Source organism: Harpia harpyja, chromosome 7 (genome assembly GCF_026419915.1).
Source record: "Harpia harpyja isolate bHarHar1 chromosome 7, bHarHar1 primary haplotype, whole genome shotgun sequence".
NCBI classification, from domain to species: domain Eukaryota; kingdom Metazoa; phylum Chordata; class Aves; order Accipitriformes; family Accipitridae; genus Harpia; species Harpia harpyja.
This window is the reverse complement of record NC_068946.1, coordinates 16,075,220-16,091,379: the sequence shown is the minus strand read 5'-3', so window position 1 is coordinate 16,091,379 and position 16,160 is coordinate 16,075,220. Positions and strand designations below refer to the sequence as shown.

At 49.7% G+C, this 16,160-nt stretch overlaps 1 long non-coding RNA gene across 1 annotated transcript; it reads right to left on the bottom strand.

Moving 5' to 3' along the window:
• Positions 1-6,465: 6,465 nt before the first annotated feature.
• Positions 6,466-15,759, bottom strand: LOC128144584 (uncharacterized). Its single transcript, XR_008236123.1, has 3 exons — positions 15,614-15,759; positions 7,275-7,382; positions 6,466-6,573 (listed from the first exon to the last, which is right to left on the bottom strand). It is a non-coding gene; the product is annotated as an uncharacterized LOC128144584 (long non-coding RNA).
• Between the last annotated feature and the right edge of the window lie 401 nt (positions 15,760-16,160).

Genomic DNA, 16,160 nt, shown 5'->3' with positions numbered 1-16,160 from the left:
AGGGTGCCCTGTGCAAGCCTGACCCACGGTGTGTGGTGGGTGGGACCCAGAGGTGTTGCCCACGCTTTCAGGTTGAAAAAAGGAAAGAATAGGGCTGCTTAGCCTCTCGATAATATAAGGTGTGTTTGTGTCCACTTTGGGATTTGCCCGGAGGAGAGCATCTTGGTGGAGGTTTCCAGGCGATGGCACTGCTGCTCTGCCGGCTCAGGTATCGCTTTTCCCAGCAACTGACCTCGCATCCCGCTCTCATCCCCGCTGGTCACATCGATCCCACCGGCTCTTTGTTGCCCCCAGCTCCGTGCCAGCGTCGCTTTGACATTCGGACATCTGAGGGGAACCTTGTCCTCGCCTTTTGCTCTCATTCCCAATTATCTCTTGCTTTTTGGGAGGCAAAGCAGGAGGGTGAGCAAAGCGGGCGTCAGCTTGTGATGGTGCCAGTGGGAGGCCTTCCCTTAGCACCAGCGGGGTTGGGGTCAGAGCATCTTGGATTGCCACCATGGAGCACACTGGTTTGGGAAGGCTTCATCTCATGGTGGGATGTCATGGGGTTGCGATCCTCCATCCCGATGCGATCATCCTTCCCGGTGCTGGGTGGGAAGGCACGAGCCGGTTGCCGGCACTGTTGGCCATGCTGGGCCTGGGGAGAACCACAGCCTCTGTGCGTGCTCCTTCTCTCTGCGGCGCAATCATTTAATTTTAGGGGGGAAAAAAAAGCAGTAAAAATGGAGCAGATGAGAGGTTTCCGCGAGAGGGCACTAGCTGCAAGAGAAACTGCATAAAAAGTCCAAGAAAACTGGAGCGGGGCCGTGGCTGCCGCCAACCATCCCACTGTCCCTTTCATGTGAGAAACTTTCCATTTGGGGGCAGCCAGGCTTTTTTATATATTTTTATTTGCAGGATTTCATTAAGTTTTGGGACAACGAAGGAAGCGTTGCTTTCCAGTTTGGTTAGCTCAGCCTCCCAAAGCCACCAGGACCTCTCTGGAAGCAATGCCTCAGCGTAGGGTCAGCCGGAAAAGCTGTTTCCTCTCTATTTTGCTATTCTTCCTTCCATCCCTCTCCGCTCACCTTTCTTTAACACCCCAGCGAACATCTCCCTGCGAGCCCGTAGTGCTGTGCTCACTGTGCTCTGTGCACGCTCCGGCTTGGCCAGCACGATGCGCCAAGCCACGCCACGTGCTTCGGCCGCCGAGGGGGATGCACTTCCCCCTGGGGTCTCCTACCAAGCCGAAAAATCCCTCCGCTGATGGAAATGTGCTCTGTGCCACCAATTGTGCTCTGTGCCCCGCGTTGGCTTCCCATGGTATTTTGTTTCCTGCACATGCATGAGCTGCAAATCCTGTGACTATAGGAGCTGGGGATGCTGCCAGAGCAGCTAGGCAGGGTCTTCAGACCCCTTCCTTGCCCCATAAGCAAAGAGGAAACTGAGCATCATGGCTGGGACATCAACCCTTCAAGCAAGATGCTCTAATGGCCTCTCTTGCCTTCCTGTCTTGAGCAAGAGCAATTTCCACACCATCACCGACACAGTTTCTGGGGCAGAGGCTGGTTGCAGAGGGCTTTAACCAGCGTCTCAGCAGTGGGCCAGGAGATGCCGTCTGCTGGGGATGTCCAAAGAGCCCAAATATTTGCTTTGAGAGGGGAAGTACCCGGAAGAGGTACCAGAGGCCCAGATCCCCAGCCACTGCAAGGTGAGGTGGCACAGCCGTACCTGGAGAGGTGTCACCAGCAGGTTGGTTTTGGTGTTAGGAGCTGATTTTATTAAGACCAGTTTCACCGTGGAGGTTTGCGTTTTGGTCATGGGCCAAGAAGTCTGAGTGTATTTTAATTCTGACAAATTAAAAGAGTAAAGACTCAACTTACAAGGAAACCAGCCCTTTGCAAAGAAGGAAACTCCTGGGTACCTGGGCGAACTGTGGCTGCTCGCTCCTGCAGGGACCAGCTCTCAAAGACAGCGTGGAACCGCTCCGTCCATCCCACCTGCAGACCCCTTTGCATGGATTTACAAAGCCTAGAGCACATCAGGCTTCAGGACCAGAAAGTGTACATAAAAACACTGCACCAGCACCCCGACATCATTGCATTACCCCCTCCTGAGTAATTTTCCTGCAGATAAGAGTACAGCCCTTCACAAGCAGAAATCATCAAGCCATGTAGCTCAGGCTGATGACCCATTGCCCTGCTGGCACCACTTTTATCCTGTAGAGAACAGCTTCTGTTGAAGTAAAAAGTTTCTTGAAAAATGATGAATTCAGGCCAAACCTGCCCTTTTGCATGAACATGCTGCATCTTCCCTCTCTCTTTTTCCCCTTTTCCAAAGCTGCTTAAGACTGTGATGACATTTTCAGGGAGGGGATATGCTAGAAGGGAATATGCTTTTTTTTGCGTCTTTGAGGCTTTTTGCATCACCAAAACTAAATACAACAGATCTGGTGTATTTCCACAATTATTATAAATCTGGGAGGTTTGGATGCTGTTCCTGGTGTTGTCTGGAGCCTGTGCAGGATGAGCTTGGCCCCTCTATGGTGGCATCATCCAGCACCTCCAGACAGTGACCAAGACTGGCCAAGCTAACATCCTGGGAAATCACGGCATCATTTATTTTATTCAGGAGCTTCCCTTCCTTTTAGGCACCAAAAAAAGAGGCCAGACTCAGAAAACAGCTGCGCACATTGGAAAATCTGTCCCACTGGCAAAGCCAACCACGTTAAATTAACAGGAAAACTTGACTTGAAAGGATCCTGATTTTTCTTTGGCCCATGGGATTGAAAATCACTTTAAGATGTGGCCGCCAGCTGTTGCAGAAGTGTAAAGTAAATTTAATGTGATTTTTATTCAGCTCCTGGTGACGATGGCATGAAAATCTCAGCAACTCGTTTGTGCCGTGTATGAATTTTAATGCAGCAACAGAAATGGATGCCGGTTCTGCCATCCTGGACAGTCCCAATGAGCCATCGGTTGTTTTCAAAGTAATACCAAGGCATTTCCAAGAAAGATTAGCAGGGATGTCGTGGCAGGGCTTTATTTTCCCAGTCATTCCCATGTGCTGCCTGTGATCTGGAGGTACCCTCTGGAAAGTCGATTGCAAGAGGTTTCCCTTTCTCATCTGCTTCAAAAGCTTTGCAGGGGAACAAAAGAATCATGATGAGGAAAATAAGATGTAACGAGGTGATATGGAACAATAGGAAAGTTAACTTAATGTGAAAGTTAAAGAAAATGGTGCTAAAGGGTCAAGTTGAACCTGTCCACACCCTTCCCAATTCCCTGAGTACCCTGATTTATATTAGCTGTGCCTGATCTGAGCAAAGGCTGCATCTAATACATTGTTTCCTTCCATGACATCAAAGCTCGTTTTACACCAGCCATCAAAGGGGACAAATGCCTCATTTTTAGGGGCTGCGCCCAGCAGAAAGGAAACAGTGAGCGACGGATGGGAAATTATAATTTCTTTTTCCCAAACAATTTTTTTTTATCGTTTCATTTTGATAGGGGGGTTGGTTTTGACTCCAATAAACAAGAAGCTCTCTGGGATATTACTTTTTTTTTTTTCCTTGTTTTATCAATTCCAGCCTGAGGTCTCAGTTATATGGGTGTTTACTACAGCATGGTGGTATAATTGAAGGAAAATCCCTAAATCAGGGAGCTTGGAGGATGCATGGGAGACCACAGAGGCCACGGCAAAGTGACTGGTGTGCTATGAGGTGCTGAGGGTTGTCCACCCAGGTGTCCTTGCCTATCAGGCTGTGTGTCCTTCTGCTGCTGCTCCGGAGCAAATCTCCCCCTGAGCTAAGATTTGGGGGTCGGCTGAGCCCCTTTCTGTCCACTCTGAACACCTCCATCCACGTCCTCTTGTTTTTCCCAGGAACAAGCAAGAGCGATGGCTTCTGCCAGCAGCTTTGGAGGCAGAGATTGCCCTTTCTTAACCTGCCAAGTGGAAAAGAGACCCTGTGTGTATTTAACCTAAACTTTGTTTTTATGACTTTCTAGGCATGTCTGTGCATTTTCCTCTTTTTGCTTTGTTCTATGGGATCCTCAGCCAAGTTTTTGTCCCCTCCCTGGCTCCTGGGCCAGCAGTTCTTGGTCTCTGCATATTTTCATCCTCTACTGCAAAGACCTTCGGTATCTTTGAGCAATGTAGCAGCTCTTCTCCTCGCTGCATCTCCCACCACGCTGCTCCCTCGCTTGGAAATCCCTGAAATCCCCCAAATATGGGGGGATAAAGGGGGGGATTCCTGGTTCAGTGAAGGGTGTTTGGGGGATCAAGCATCCAGCATGGGACATTTGGGGGGATGGAGTGGAGTATCCCTGGTCCAGTATGGGGCATTTGGGGGATGGAGCAGGGGGGTGGCCTGGTCCAACGTGGGCTGTTTGGGGATATGAATTAGGGGGGTCCCCTGTGCAGTAAGGAGCATTTGGGGGATGGAGTGGGGGATCTCTGGTCCAGCTGGGGCACTGGAGGGATGGAGCATCCCTGTGCAGGAACCCCTCAGCAGGCTGCAGACCCTCTCCAACCAATGCCCTTATCAGCAGGCTGGGATACACAAGGCATCCCAGGGGTGCTGCTCGCACTGTGAGCCTGGGGGCTTCCTCGAGGACTCATGGCCTCCCAGTTTGCACTGGGGCTGGCTGGGGCCACACCTCTGCCCCAAGCTGCACCATGGCATCGGCTGCCTGCGAGGTGGGATAAGCCTCCCATGCCAGGGAGGGAGATGCTCCTGCAGAAACCTCCCTGCCCGGCTCAGCATCCCCCATCATAACAGGAGCATGATGCATTGCCATGTCTCCCGGGGCATGCTTTTAAATCTGTTAATCTCCTGTAATCGCACGGGTGTTAAAAAACACCTGTTCCCCCCGCAAAGCCACCAGGATAGTGGGTGAGGGTTTGGGTGAGTGTAATAAAAGACGCAATTAGAAAGGCGGGCTTTGATCTCCAGGAGGTAAGGAGTTCAGGCAGCTGTGCTAAAACCTCTCCCGCAGTCACTCTTCTACTTCGGTAACATCCTAACAAAGAAGATCTTGTGTCCGCGACGCCTCGTTACGGTCCTTCTTCCCAGTCCGTGGCCACCTGTCCTTCCCCGCCGCCCAAGCACACTGCCTTTGGGATCCCTTCCCCATCGCTGCTAGCGGAGGGGCACGAATCGGATTTCACGGCCCCGACGCTTGCTGAGAGCTGCCGGGCTTTGCTCTCGATTACTCAAAGTCTGCGCTGCAATGCCCCCTTTGTTCCCACAGCCCTGCCTGCCAACAGCTGGGTTCTCCATCCAGCTGTGCCGGGATGCAGGCGAGGGAGCGGGGAGGCAGCCGGGATGCGGGTTGTCACACGGGACCCCCTGTGCACGTCCCTGGGAACACCAAGGGAGGAATACTTTCCATTCTGCACAGGGAGAAGAGCCCCCGCTCCATCCGATCCACATCCCGTGCAAGGATGCTGTCAGCTAAAGAGCTGGCCCAGGAGAGATCAAGGATTAAAGCTTCTTCCTGCGAGATGCTTTTGTGAGACTGGAAGAGAAAATGTGTTGCTTGTTTGCTCTTTAGTTTCCAAGGATCAGCTCAAATCTGCATCCTATGAGCAGGATCAAAAAGCCAGAAAATGGTACCATGACTTCCAGGGGCCATAGAAATTGTTAGATCAGACCCTGGGTACCTCTGGGTATGGAAGAAGCAAGAGTGAGATGCTGACACCTTGCTGCACCCAGCAGTTTTCAATGTTAGCTTTTCCCTCTAAGCCTTTCCAAGGTTATATAGTTATATTGCAGCCCCTTGGGCTCTTAGCCCCCCCCAAACACCCCAGGCTGTCACCACAGCATCCCGAGGCAGCCCCTGCCTTGCAGCTGGGCCACCATGGGGACCATGCATCATGCCAAAGACTTCTTATTCCCCTATTAACTATACCATCTCCACATCCAAGGATGCACTGTCCTGGGCTGCAAGCAGCTGCCCTTTCAAAGCCTGTGACAAGAAAGCAGAGCTGAAATTAAAGTCATATTTAGTGTGTTTAGCAGCAGAGTTGGGGTGGCCCCCAACTTCTGTTCTGCAAGCTGAGAGCTGGAGGGGGACATGGCGGGACAAGATATTTGATTTTTCATCCAAAGAGACTTTCCCTGGCTTTACACCAGCATCAGTAAAGCAGAATTTAGTTTTGGGGGAAGGTTGTGGCTCCCCGTGTTCACTTTCAGCCTGAGCCAGCCCTGCTGGTGGCCACTGTGTTCCCCAAGGAGCCAGGGAATGACAGCCCAAAGCCAAGCCCAGGCCACCAGGTTGCCTTTAGGAGAAGACATGCTTGTCTCTCCCCTCACCTGTCCTGGAAAGCCTGAGCTTTTTCTCTGCATCAGCAATACACCTGGGTCTGTTAAACCTCAAATAACCGAAGTGCTAGAGATTGCATCGCTCCGGAAAGTCTCACCTTGGCAGGAGCACAAAACTCAGCCTCACAGGTCCTTTCCATCCCTAATTTCCACGGGTCTTTGTCGGCAGGACGGTGAGGGGAAGTACTTCTTACAACAAGGACGGGGGGGAAAAAAGCCCTTCTGGTCTTTTGCCTTGTATTTCCCATAAATACTGGAGTAAGGTGGGTCTGAAAAGGGAGAGAGATGGATATAAAACAAGAGGGGGGAAAAAAAACTTGGAAAAGAAATCAAGCATGCCACATGGAATAAATATTTCACAGCACAGGCAGGTGGACCCCAGGCTTTCGGTCCGAGCCCCTGTGATGGAGAGGTCGCTTCCCACCACTCGGTGGCTTCCTGCACTGGGAGGAGAGGATGTCCCCAGTGCTCACCTTCCATCTTGCACAGAACACATCCCTGTGCTCTGCAATGATGAGGTCTTGAAGAGCCTACATGCCTCAAAGACCATAATTTTGCAGCATCTTTGCTTTGAACCTGGATGTGCATGATGGGAGGTCCTCCTTCTGTTCCCCAGCGCCTGCACTGGTCTGGAGAGGGTCCTACCTCGTTTCCTTGCTGGTGGGGGTCTGTCACCTCCATGGGGACATGGGGATGAGGATCAGACCTGCCACACTGCATGTCTCCAACGGGACAGGGGACGGGTTGTGGCCAGGAGACCTTTGCAGCCCACCACCGCTCTCTCACATGGCTCATGGTTTGCTCAGATTGTCCCTGAAGTTTGCTTCAGGTAGTGCTTCCCAGGTAAAAAACCAAAACCCATTCTCTTTTTTTTTTCTTTTATTTTTATGGAAAAACCCAGAAGAAAGGGAATCCAAGAAGGAAAGACAAAGACACCTTCAACTCATGGGAAAAAAACCACGCTTCTTACCATTATCCAACATGATTTTCACTGGGCACCTGGTGCAGAAGAAGGGTGGGATCTCCTCCCTGCACGTCCCATCCTCCTGCCCTTACCCGGGGTGACATTCCTTGCTGGCTGCGGGAGGAGAGCAAAAGTTTTTCATTAGAGAAGTTTTGGGATTTATAACAAACTTCATACATTTTTATAAATATTTTGTATCTCAAGGAGGGCAAACACGCTCCGGGAGAGGTTTTGTTTAGCTGAAAAGCAAGTCTTCCATCAACCGCAGGGGATCTTTGCCCATTACAAGGGATGGGGGTGCGAGCTGAAAATCTCCCTGAGCCGCCTCGCCCTTTGGGGCCATGTTTTGTGTGCTGAGCTAGGAATTTTTCATTGCTCTCTGCAATATCTCAGGCAAGTGCAAATCGCCCCCTCAAAGCTGGAAATGCTGTTGATTTTTGTGGATGTGCCTTTATCTGTGGCACAATCGGGTTTTATTCTTTATTAATTTCTCCTGGGAAGGACAGGCCAGCCAGCTGGTCCTGGGCGAGATCATGATTTTTGTGTAAAATGACATTTTCTTGGTAAAAAACAGATGAAGGAGAGTGAAAGGAAAAGGTGCAGACACAGAGACCACGAGCTGGGCAGACCCTGCACCAGGGGACATGCACCAGGACCAAAGCCACCTCAGCAGGGCTGGAGATGTTGCTCTACAAGTCGATGCCGATGGTGCAGGAGCATTCCTTGATGTGGGAGCATCCTTGATGCCGGTGATGCAGGACCATCCCTCCACCTCCTCCTGACAGTTTCTCAAGATCATAGGCTTCTACAGGATTTTCGTTGTGGCACAGGATGTGCCAAAAAAAATAATAATCATCAAGAGAATCCTGACCAAGCTGGACATCTCCAGAGCTCATCCATTCTGTGCTGCTATGCCAGTGAGCACCAGTCTCTCAGCTAATTACCCAGAATAATAGTGTTGCTGCCAAGGTGGCCAACAGAGAGGACCCATCCCGGGTGCGGTGGGATGCAGGAGGGATGTCGGGGGCTGCAGAGGATCTCACCTGCAGCTCTGTGCAAGCAGGGAGGCAATTGCTACCATTCACTGCAGCCGCTTCCCGCTGCTGGCCGTCACAGTGCAGGGCTCTGACGCAAAAAAAACCAGCTCTAAAACAAGTCACTTGAGGAGCGTAAAACCTGAGCCTTAAAGAGGAGGTTGAGCCTGCATAAGTCCAGTTCATACATGTACTAAGCATTGTCAGATGCGTCTATGGACTAAGCATCGCTAGGTGTGGATGAGGAGCAAAGGGATTAAAAAGGAGGTTAAATATAGGTCTTTAAGGGTGGGTTTCCCATCACTAGACAGACATGAGCCCGGGACACCCTGCAGGAGCTGTTTGCAGAAAGCTGGCAAGGGGTGGTAATGAGCTGCAGCCAGTGTAATCCCCCTTGTAAATCTGCCTCCATGTCAGAAATGATAAGGCTAGACATAGCCAGCTGGAAAAAAAATCCCCAGAGCGCTGAGTAAAAGCTCGCCAGGCAATTAGCATCGCTCGTACACATCGTCTGTACCGACACAGCCAAGTCTGGGTGCACAGCACTGCCTCGGGGTCAAATAGGCTGCTGCCATCACTGCCCTTCGACAGAAGGGAAATAGAGGCACAGCCACCGGGTCAGCTTGGTCCAAAGTCGGGACTTTGCTTTCCTTAATAATTTCCTAATTGGCCTGATGGGAGGATGTGCGTATAGGGTTTTGGGAGTACCAACCCTGGTCCCGCGCTCTGCTTCTTGCTGGAAACAGCCCCTTTTACAGCAGTAACGTGGAGATGGGCTTTTAGCACAGGCTGGGCCATCAAATTTTAAAGGAATATAATAATCAATGAAGGAAAGATGGTTATTTAAAAGACTGAAGCAATATCAGTCAACATTGAAGTGATTTTCTAAAAAAAGAGACATGCACACTCCATAAATGAGGAACTGGAAAAGTTTACAGCAACAACAGCATCAAGAATATAATTAATTGATAGATTTTCCTTGAATTGTTTCCAGACTAATGGCTGGAGCTGGAGACCAATAAACAAGATCCCTAAACTCAGCTTTCATTTCTGCCTTTGAACTGGCACGCAACATTGCACGAGCTCTGTGGAAAGGCCTAACCTCCAGAAAAACTGAATGCAAAAGTCCATCTGCCCTTGGAAAAAAACAGCTAACTCCATCTGAGCCTCCGCTTTGTCACAAGAGATGTCTCCCAGTCGTCAGCAAGGCCAGCTGAGAAATGAAATCCTTTCTTCACCTGCCAAACATTGCAAGCAGAACTACCTTTCGATGCAAGCATTTCTGCTGATGCTTTGGGGTTTTTCTTGGCTTGTAAGAGCTTCCGGAGAGGAATGCCAGCGGAAAAATAGCCACTCAAAATGAAACAGAAAGATGTTCTCTTTCCCCTCCTTTGTATAAGCTTAGCAAATGATTGCTAAATCCCTACATTCCCAGCTTCTTTGAATGTCACTATTGTTGGGAAAGGCTTTCCATGTGTTAGTCTGTTTTGCCACTCTGATGTAGTTTACCCTAGCAATGTCATACCCATCGGACCTTAATTCTGACGAAGCCCATTTGGAGATGGCAATGAAGCCGCCACCATTAAAGACGTGAGCGCTCCCCTGATGGAGATTGCTTTCTGCACCTCCCATCCCGCTCTCCTCCCTCTTCACACCCTTCCCTTCACAGTAACTGGCACTTAAATGCTCTGATCGGGGAATTTCTTCATCAAAAAGGTGTCCAAAACTAAGCTGAAACTGCCCTATGAGCACATCCATCATTTCCAGAGGGCTGGGGGGGAACACGGCAGGGAAGACCAGCCCCACCACCGGTCAGGATGGGACCCTCTGGGAGCTCTTCTCAGGGAGGTTATTTTTGGGATACACCCTAATAGCATAACTATTTAATTTAAGCCATGGAGCTATTCATTCTGTAAAAACACTGTGCTTTTATTAGCCATTTATTTACAGTACGTGGCATTCCCCACATGCATGACCTGCTGGCGAGCATAGGAGGAGGCTATTTATTTTGGAGCCATGTCCAATTTACACTAACCATGGAGCAGGGACCCATAAAAAGGCCAGCGAGCAGAGTAGAGCCAGCCCGTGGCCATTATAAGGTCCTATGCATCCCTCCCCCATAAACGTACGCTCTGGATGGCCCAGATGGACGTGGTCTGGGAGCAAATCTGGTTTAGGTGGGTCTTTTTTTAATGTATGTCCCACGGGTGGGAGCTAGCTCAGAGGCATAGAGCTGGTGACACCGCATCACCGGTCCCCATCACCTTCTTGCCACAGGGTGTGCAAAGCTGGAGGAGAAGAGATGCAGGCACATCTCAGTGATGGACATCCCTCAGGAGGGATCCAGTCGTAGGCACGTGGAAAACACCGGCTTGGGGATCGAAAAGAAGGGTCGATCCCGTGTTTGGGTTTGTGTGGCACTGCGGGATGTCAGGTTTCCTCGCCATGCATCAGTTTCCCCCTCCGCAAAGAGGGATGGTCCTGCTTTGCGCAGAGCCACATAGACAAAAAGACATGATGCAAATGCTCACCAAATGCTCAGCAGCACCATTGGCTCTGGCAGAAACTTGCTGCTGTTTCATCCCATTTGTAAATACTCATCATTTTGCTTTATGAGGACAAAATGAAGATTTAGGAATTGTATTACAGGATGTATTTCCCTCTATGGCACCCCAAAGTGCTCTTAGGGAACCCTGAAACACCAAACATCTGGGCACAGCAACAAATAATAAGAAACAACGGCACGTTCATTGTTTAGCAGCCTTTTATAATCCATCCAATGATTTTTAAATAAACTGGATGGAAAATAATAGAAATTTCAGGCCCTGGAACCCATTATTCCTGCATGCCAAGCCCAATGCTGCTAAGTGCAAGAAGGACCCTGAAGTTAATGAAATTCCTGCCTGAACAAACTTTTATCATGCTGTTTAGTAAAATGACTTGTGCATCATAAAAGCAACATCACTCAAGCTGTTAAAATGTCTTCTGTGGAAATAAGGCAAAGGAGCAGGAGGAATATATTTGTTAAACTACATATAACAAGTAATATATATATTTAAAATATATCTTTATTAGGTTACTGGAGGTTCTTCAGTTTAAAGCATGAGGGTGAATTGATCAACTGCTGTGCCAGCAATTGAAGTCTCCCATTTGAATGGAAGGCTGAAAAATTTTAACTGATTTTCATACAAAATATCTATCCATCACCCCACCAAGCCTGGAAATCTTCCATTTCCAGAGCAGTTTTCTGTAAAAAAATGTTTCATTGACAGTCAAATGAATAAATAACCGAATCACTTCAAAGGCCCCAGAGGAGCATTTTTTTTGAAGAACGCATTTCAGATGACAGCATCCACCTCGTTTCTAAAATCCCTAATAATCTTCCCATTCTGACCAAGGATCTGTTTTGCACGAGAGGAACTTTGCAGAGAAAAAACCTTCCAGCCAGCCCTAATTAAGTTCTGCTTTGTCCTGATGAAGCACATTTCTAGAACTGGATTTTCAAAGCCCTTGTATCTGCTCCAGTTTCCCTCCAAATGGCTGCAAAACACCCTCCAAGAGCTGGTGAGCCCTGATTGCTTTTGGAAGCCCTTGCAGGTTATACATATTGATTATTGACATCATGTCCTGCTCTTTCCCAGGGGACACATGGGACCAATTTATCCTTTTTCTGCTGGACAGGAGTTGGAAAGCCTGGGAGTGTTAATTTTAAGCTGTTTATTCCACCTCCCCCTCTGCCCCCTTAAAGTTTTTTAAAGAATTTAGCCGGAATTTATTTTCAAGGTCACTTATGCACAGTGCCTGTGAGTAACCTACCCTGGCTAGCTGGATAACTTTGCATCTCACTTATCATTTTCCCTCTTCTTTTATTTATAGAGCTGATTATAGAAGTGCATCCAGCACCAAGGGCTCCCTCAAGTCAACAAGGTTGTGCCAGTTTACACCCGCAGAGGAGGCGAGGGAGATGACCTAAGGCCAACACACTTCCAGAAGAACTCGTTGACAAAAGGAGCCTTCTCCAGCAGGGAAAAGGCATGGCAGGAGGTGGAGAACATCCAGCATCGTCTGGCTTTAAGCACCTGCCTAACCCTTAATGAAGTGCAGGGGGTTTAGATCCATGACCATGTGCTTTTTGAATACAGGTATGCCCATGCAAGCCTGGATCTGGGCTCAGATGTAAAGGCACTTGCTGCATGGGTAAGATTGAGGTGAGGGTGCCCAGGAGCCTGGACGTGGTGCAAGAAACTGTTATCTCCCTGACATCATTTTCATCAGGGTCCTGACAAGCTTGAGGGCACCTGGGATAGGCGATGGGAGGCTATTTTGTGTAGGATGAGATAAAGAGATTTCTAGATTTCAGGCTGGGATACAGACTCCTGCCCCTTAGCAAAGGGCCCCAAAACCTGGCTGTCGCCAACACCTCTCCCTTCCCTCTGAAACCACTGTGTTTCTTGGGAAGAAAACCATTTCTCCTGGAGAATGTTGGTCTGCTGTTGAGCAACAAAGACACAGAAAGTATTTTGGACTGGAGGCTTAAGGGAGGTTTCTTGGAAGAAATCACTTTTTCTCCTGCTGCTCCCCTGACATAAGCCTGGAGGGCTTGCTGCGTTTTTTCCTCCTGCTTAACATCATTGGAGTTGTCACTTTCAAGCCCATGCCTTGGAAGATCCCAGCACTGCAAAGTCCCAGACCTCGCTTCATCCCACCTGTGGATTATTTGGGCTTCCAGGTGCCCCAGCAATGCCCCGTTACTCTTCACACCCATCCTACAGCTCAAAAAATATGAGCTGTTGAGTGCAGGCAGATGGAAAAACATCAGCAGGAGGGTGGTCAGTTGATGTCTTTAACACCTGCAGAGGCCTCAGCCTGGAGGACGGGTGGAGGGATGAACACCTTGTGCCATTCCTGGGCAGAGGGGAGGATGGAGCATGCCTGAGATCACAGCACGGCCATCTCCCAACAAGTCCCGCTCCCTGCGCAGGCGTTTCTCCAACACATCGTAATTTTTGCTATGGGCTTAAGCCACCGGCAGGTCTTTTTACAGTCTTCGCCATCACCTCTGAAACTACCTGAGGCTGATATTGAGCAGTCGTCTTTAGAGAATAATCTTAAAAGGCAGAGGAAGGTCTCTCAGATGATGGAAGATCATCATCTCCCGGAGGACACCTGTCCAAAAAAAAGATCAAAAAAAAGCTGGGCAGATGCCTTCTCCAGCACTTCTGGAGGAAACTGCTCTCATGGGTGGTGGCAATTATGGGAGACCAGGGGCTGCTCCAATGGGACCAGCGACAGCCCTGATGCAAATCTGAGGGGCAGCTCACCCAGCCCACGTTCCCCACACACTGAAACCTTGTTTGCCTCAAACAAGCCTGCCAATGTACTTGTTTTTGCAGGGGACCAGCGGTGCCTCAGTTGACTTCTCCATGGGGTTGGAATGGTTGTCCATTCCTCCACATTTGCCAGCAAGGTTAAGGGTTTATTAAGTCCTCGGAAGCTCAGCCTGCAGATGAGTGCTGGGTTAGGCTTAGTCCAAGCCTGAGGCTGATTTAGACACAGGTCAGAAATCCCCAGGAGGGAAGGCAAGAAGATGGGTATGTCTTTATGTATCAGTGAAAAAGCATCATTGATGCTGCCTCTCCCAGTTGCTGTGAGTCCTGGTGCCCTCCGGACTGCGTCAGTCCCCAAGCATCACAGGAATGCCTTCGTTTGCACCCACCACAAGATGTTTCTACCCTGAAGTCAGTCCTCTATGTAAAGGCAGAGCGTGACCAGGGGGCCTGAGCTCCCTTGCATCCCATCAACCAAAGGTGAGGCAGCCAAGGGAAGGAAATAATTGCCTTGTTTTCCAGCTCTTCAGGCAAGGGGACTGCGTGTAGAGGAGGACTGTAAGAGCTGACACTGTTGTCTCTGACCAGCTGCCCCCAGGAAAGCTGCCAAGAGCTCAGCTGTAGAGAAAATGTCTTATATCTCAGTTTGAGAGAAAAAAAAAAAAAAAAAGGATTTAGACACTGTGTTTAATAGGAGTGAGAAGCCTTCACCTCAGATTTAAATTCAGCCCCATCTTCATCAGGAAAGAGTCAGAAAAATGTACTGAGTCCTTAACAGGGCTGACACACCAGCTGCTTTCGGAAATGGGTGGATGGATGGACAGACCTAATCAACTACTGTGCGTCCTCTTGCTAGTCTTGGCTCTCTGTGCAAATGTGGGCACCTCTGGGTGTACCCATGTAGGTTTTGAGTCCAGGTGAGGCCTGCCCTTTGGGATGCAATGTCCTGGGTGTCCCCTCTTTGCACCAGGAAGGGGTCCTGCTGCTCCAGGACCTGTCCTGCTGCTTACTGGCACCAAGGGACAACATTTCCCCTCCTCTAGCTCATTGGTGCCACCTGAGTCCACCTTAAAACACTGACCACGCGTAGGTATAAATCCTCACAAAGCAGATGGCTGAGCACAAATCCGGAAATACAGTTGCAAAAAACCCTCCGCAACCACATGCAAAGGAAAACAAAACATCAGTGTATACCCAAAACCTTTCTCCACTCCCAGCTGTCTCCTAGGGTTTCCCTGAGTCTCGTGTCCCTGTCCCTGAGCACTGCCTGCCTGAACCGACCCCATCCCTGGGTTTCTGTTCCCTGCTTCTCCTTGGCACTTATTGAACATAAATGAAGCTGGGAGCCCCCTCGTGCTGTTTCCCTTCTCATCCAGGGATGTGCCTGTCCTGGAAAGGCAAACAGAGCCCATTTTTCTGTGCCCGGCTCTCCTCGGCTCTGCAGAGCTGACTTCCAGGACCAGCCGTCAGACATGCTGCAGTGAAGGAGCCGACTCCATGGGATTTTGCAAGCTGTTATCTCATGAGGTGTTGTTTTGCCCCATTCCCTTTTCAAAACAGAGAGCACACGTGGCATTTAATGAAACAGATGGCTGGCTCAGCGCTCAGACCACTCCATCCCCACCATTCCCCTGCACATGTGGGCTTGCAGCAGTGCTGGGGGTTCACGACCTCGCAGATGGTCTGGGTAAACGCGGTCCAGGGAAACAAGAGGGATTGATGGATGGATGGGCTAAACGCTTCAGGTCCACCCGCCTCACACATGCCAGTGGCTAAGCATTCAGTACTCAATGAATCTGGGGGGAAAAAGGCCTTCATCTTGCGAGGACTTATAGGTGAAGCAACCAGCCACCATGCTGCAGCTTTATTTTAAGTGAAGGCAAGAGTTTCAGCCAGGATGTTTCACACCTGCACTGAAAGTCATCAGTGTCCGGACACTGGAAGAGACTCCAGCAAGGGCAGAGGAGAAGGTGAAGGTACTTACGGTGGTCCTGGAGAGCACCAGGTTCATGGGTGGCAGCCTCCTCTGGTTTTCCTCTCCCCTATCCCTTTGCTGTTGAGCTTGTGCTCCCATTGCAAGCACATTTGACTGCAGCCAGGCAAAAATCCATCCTCAGGCCAGCTGTCCAGGGCTTCTGTTGTGGTTTAACCCCAGCCAGCAACTAAACACCACGCAGCCGCTCACTCACTCCCCCCCACCCAGTGGGATGGGGGAGAAAATCGGGAAAAGCAGCAAAACCCGTGGGTTGAGATAAGAACGGTTTAATAGAACAGAAAAGAAGAAACTAATAATGATAATGATAACACTAATAAAATGACAACAGCAATAATGAAAGGATTGGAATGTACAAATGATGCACAGTGCAATTGCTCACCACCCGCCGACCGACACCCAGCCAGTCCCCGAGCGGTGAATCCCTGCCCCCCTCCACTTCCCCGTTCCTAAACTGGATGGGACGTCACATGGTATGGAATACACCGTTGGCCAGTTTGGGTCAGGTGCCCTGGCTGTGTCCTGTGCCAACTTCTTG